Source organism: Mus caroli, chromosome 11 (assembly GCF_900094665.2).
Source record: "Mus caroli chromosome 11, CAROLI_EIJ_v1.1, whole genome shotgun sequence".
NCBI classification, from domain to species: Eukaryota; Metazoa; Chordata; class Mammalia; order Rodentia; family Muridae; genus Mus; species Mus caroli.
The window spans coordinates 1,744,673-1,749,564 of record NC_034580.1 but is presented as its reverse complement, the minus strand read 5'-3'; the positions used below and the strand labels follow the sequence as shown (position 1 = coordinate 1,749,564).

The 4,892-nt window shown below is 46.8% G+C and overlaps 1 protein-coding gene across 3 annotated transcripts in view; it reads right to left on the bottom strand.

Moving 5' to 3' along the window:
- Thoc5 (THO complex 5) overlaps window positions 1-3,171 on the bottom strand; it is a 35,527-nt gene extending 32,356 nt beyond the window's left edge. For 2 of the 3 annotated variants that reach the window (XM_029483877.1, XM_021176115.1), the window contains exon 1: window positions 3,111-3,171. The gene's annotated coding sequence lies outside the window, so the exon portion shown is untranslated. The other variant, XM_029483878.1, reaches the window with a different exon arrangement.
- Window positions 3,172-4,892: the final 1,721 nt, after the last annotated feature.

Genomic DNA, 4,892 nt, shown 5'->3' with positions numbered 1-4,892 from the left:
AAAAAAAAAAAGGAAAATAAGCCGGGCGTGGTGGCGCCGCCTTTAATCCCAGCACTCGGGAGGCAGAGGCAGGCGGATTTCTGAGTTGGAGGCCAGCCTGGTCTACAGAGTGAGTTCCAGGACAGCCAGGGCTACACAGAGAAACCCTGTTTTAAACAAAACAAAACAAAAAAAAAAGCAAGTAAGCAAACAAACAAACAAAAAAGGAAAATAAAAGAAGACTTTCCAGGGTCAGGGCTGAAAGGTTGACTCACCAGTTAAGAACATGTACTGTTTTGCCGCAGACCTGAGTTCACCTCCCAGCACTCACATGGGATAGCTCACAGCCATAATAATAAAGAGAGCTTTAGATGTTTCAGAATTCAGCTGAGTGTGATGGTGCACAGCTTTACTCTCAGCACTCAGGAGGCAGAAGCAGGGAGATCTCTGTGAGTCTGAGGCCAATCTGGCCCACACGGTGAAGTCCAGGACAGTCAGGGATATATAAAGTTGGCCCTATCTTAAGTCAAAACAACCAACCAAGTTCCTGCCAAGACTATGAGCTCTGCTCTTACTCATGAGCCTGGCAAAGCACTTCATAAATTTAGATTTAATTCCTGTATTCGAAATACTTCTGACTGGCCACTGAACAGTAGACTTTGATCTAAGCACTTGATGGATATGTTCACCCTTGGTTACTTTACAAAGCCATTCAGATAAGAACCACTACCATCTCTACCATCTCAAAGATGAGAAAAGCAAGGCTTAGAGAGGTGATGGTTTTTCAAAGCTGCACATCTAGAATGGGCCCATCTGATGCTACTCCAGTGCTTACACACCTGCAGTACTGCATCGCCCAGTCTCACCAGCATCCCTGCTACCTCCCTGTCTGGCTCTAATATTCAAATGAAGAAGTGCAAGGCAAGGTGGCAGGCACATGCTTTTAATCTCAGCACTAGGGTGACAGAGGTAGGAAGATCTCTGAGTTCCAGGCTAGCCAAGCTTAAATAATGAGACTCCATCTCAAAAGAAGCAAAAATAAGTAAAGACCAAAGCCTACATTTTATGAGGTTCTGCCTCTTATAGTCACCCCAACAACCAAGGGAGGGTAGTTTTGTCCCTTATTTAATTTACCACCAATACTTGCAGGAGAAGCCTGAGTTGGAACCGCCATTTGACTGTTCTAGACCCATGGGCACCTCAACAAACCACTTCATTATTGTTTTCTCTCAAATTAAATGCACAATAGTCCTTCTGGGATTGTAGGAGCGCAGACACGCCAAGCACATCCCCGAGGACGAGGAACTCGATTCAGGGTGATCTGGAGTGATTCTGCATTATGCTAAACACCAGAGGACAGGTCCACCTGCCCGCGCTAAACACCAGAGGACAGGTCCACCTGCCCGCCGCCTCTTTGGACAAGTCTATGTAGCTCACACTGCTTTCAAACTAGAGACCCTTCTGCCTCAGCCTCAACAGTGCTGAGATTATAGCTACGGGTCACAGTGCTATGCTGTCATTTTTCTGGCCAGCTATGAGTGTGCATGCCTTTAATTTCAGCACTCTAGGAGTGGAGAGCAGGGGCAGGTGGATCTTTGTGAGGTTGGGGACAGCCTGGTCTACACAGTGAGACAAAAATCACAAACAAAATGTCTAATTGCTTCAAGTTTCCTAGTTGATTGTTAACGTTTACAAACACCAAGGTTCTTGTAAGAAATAGATTCTCAAGTTGGAGAGATGACTCTGAAGTTAAGAGCATCGAATGCTCCTCCAGAGGATCCAGCTGCAATTCCCAGCACCCATATGGCAGCTCACAACTGACTGTAACTCCAAGATCTAACACCTCAGACGGACATGCATGCAGGCAAAACACCGATGCAGCACATGAAATAAAAATAATTAAAAAAGAAAAAGAAATGGATTCTCTCTCAGAATCTTAGACAAGGAGACCAAGACAGAATTTATTAATAAATGTTTTCATCATACTATGTTTACTATGCAGTTATATCATTATCATAAGACAAGTGGAAGCCATTTCCTATTTATGGCATGCAGACCAGACCCAAGTTTTCTTTTACCAAAGTAACTGTAAGTTTGAAAGTGACTGTGAAGTTGGGAATATTACTCAGCTGGTAGAGTGCTGGCCTAGCATACTCAAACGCCTGTGTTTGATCTCCTGGACTGCATAAAACTGTGTGGTGGGACATGCCTGCAATGAGAACAGGTCAGACTGAGAGCTGGCTGACGAGAAGTTCCAGATCAGCTTTTGCTATATAATAATGTGTTCAAAAGTCAGTTTGGGCTACATAATAAAATCCCGTCTCCAAGAAAAAAGGGGAGAGGAGCAGATGGGCTGTGAGACAGGATAGCGGTAAACATCAGGAATCACAGAGCTTGAGACTGAGGCAGAGGGATCTTTACCAATGTGAAGCCAACCTGGACTACAGAAGCTGTCAGACAGACAGGACTATAGTGACTGCATTTAAAATCTTCATTAAAACGGAGCAGGTGGGTACCTCTTCTTACTGCCCGGGGCCCTTTGCAGTATAACTTAAGAAACAAAAAATTCTTGTTTTCCTTTTCTTAAAAATTAAGATAAGCAAAATATTTAATGAAGCAAATACACTAAGTCCTGCCAGCTAGCTAGGAAATAGAGCGGACAACATAAAGAAAAGCCAAGCTTCTTTGCCCTCGTAACGTCCGCACTTCGTACTCAGCCTTTCTGCTCCAGTAATAAATGCTCTTTTCTGCGACTCCTTGGAGTCTGGTGCGGCGAGTGATAAGCGAAGGTAACGCCTCTCTCAGAGGACCGCAGGAGGCTGCTGGTGACAGCTAACCGAGTGGCGGACTCATCTGACAAAAACCACAAGGGTGGCACAGAAAACCCGGGAAATCCAACCGCCACCCAGGAGCGTTTGCCACACGCCCAAGAGGACCATCGACGAGGGTCACCAGCAGCAGCAGCACTCTCGGGAGACTACAATGGGGACAGAGGATGCTGCTCCGGTTAGTGCCTAGAAAACCGCCACGAGCCTGGGGGACCCCGACACGCTCCGTGCCGTCTGCACATCAAGCCCGGTGCGCCCAGCGAGGACCTGCAGCCCAGCCAGCAGCCCTCTACCCTCGCTCACCAGAATGCTCCTCACGCCTTCCAGCCGGGTAGCCACTTCCGGCTCGCGACCATCGAGAAGCGGAAGAAGAGAGCCACAGGCCGGAAGTGAGACACGAAGGCCAGATGCAGCTTGGGAAGCAAGGAAGGGGCGTGTCCCAGCTAGGCAACATGTCTAGTTCTATTAAGTTGGGAAACTGGGGCGATAATGTCCAAGAGTCTGTGCTTCGTGCCCTTTCCCTCCGCGTGAAGTAGTGGGCTCTCCGCCGACTCACTCGAGTGAGTTTGTGGTATCTCAAGAAAGCACAAGTGTCGCTGTGCTATCATTTGAACAGGAGTGGATTTTGCCTTCTGATTTTGTTCGAGGAAGGGCCTCACTACATAGCACCGCTTGCGGGTCTTGAACGCTATATAGATCAGGCTGGTCACTACGATCCGCCTTCATTGGTCTCGCTGGACTTAGGCAGGTGTCACCACGCCCGGTTCTAACTTTTTTTTTTTTTTTTGGTTTTCGAGACAGGGTTTCTCTGTGTAGCCCTGACTATCCTGGCACTCACTCTGTAGACCAGGCTGGCCTCGAACTCAGAAATCCGCCTGCCTCTGCCTCCCGAGTGCTGGGATTAAAGGCGTGCACCACCACGCCCGGCTTGGTTCTAACTTCTTTTTTTTTGTTATGTCTTTTTTTTTTTTAAGATTTATTTATTTATTATATGTAAGTACACTGTAGCTGTCTTCAGACACTCCAGAAGAGGGATCGTTGTGAGCCACCATGTGGTTGCTGGGATTTGAACTCTGGACCTTCGGAAGAGCAGTCGGGTGCTCTTACCCACTGAGCCATCTCACCAGCCCATGGTTCTAACTTCTTGACTTCTAACTTCTTTCGGAGTCACTACACCCAGAAAGGAACTGAGGCAAGGGCATAATCCTATATTACACCTGCTTCCTGCTTCACACAAGTGCATCACTGTTTTGTTTTGTTTTATTTTCCCCCCAAGACTCTAGTGCAGTATCTGTAAGCTTCAGATGTTTCCTATGTCTGGCATTTCTGGAGTAAATTCTGGTTGTCTGCAGCCTGAAACATGAACATTGAATACCTGGTGGCGCAAAAACAGCTCCTTTTCTTGCTCTGGGATGAAGATGAAGATGGTCTCCCTAAGAGATCAAGGCCAGTGTACCCCTCAGCCAACTGGAAGCCGCCCTGCCTTAGACAACTACTGAGATTCCTTGTAGATGAAGACAACACCACAATGTACAGTAAATATTTAATTTGGTTCCATCAACTATTCCAGTCAACATTCTCCTGGGATGGTAGCACAACCATGCTAAGCAGGGGTTCATGAGGTACGGGGGTCATTGAAGAGACCCCAGAATCACAACCTACTCCACAGACCTAGTATTTCTGCAAAATGAGGGTTTGGGGGACAATGTCAAGTAGGGAAAGAAAGAATTTGATGGAACTATAGGTCTCAGCCTGTGTTTCTGCCTGTAGGAAGGAAGAAGTACAGAAGAGCTGGAGCACAAATTCAAGTTTTAACCACATTATGTAGGAAAACATGGATACGCCTCTCCATCTGTCTAGGAACCAGGTGGTCCCTTAAGATCCTCTGTCACCTCTGTCCTATCTTCCCTATTCTGTATTTTAAATTCTGAAACCTATGTGCCAACTTGTGAAGGGTTCCTGCTTCAAGGCTGTCTCATGTACGCAGATCCTTCCCACTTCCATCCTTTTCCTAGCCCTTTAAGTAGACTTCTGGACCACCTACTGACACCGATGACTTCTGGATTTCCTCCTGACTGTCACGAC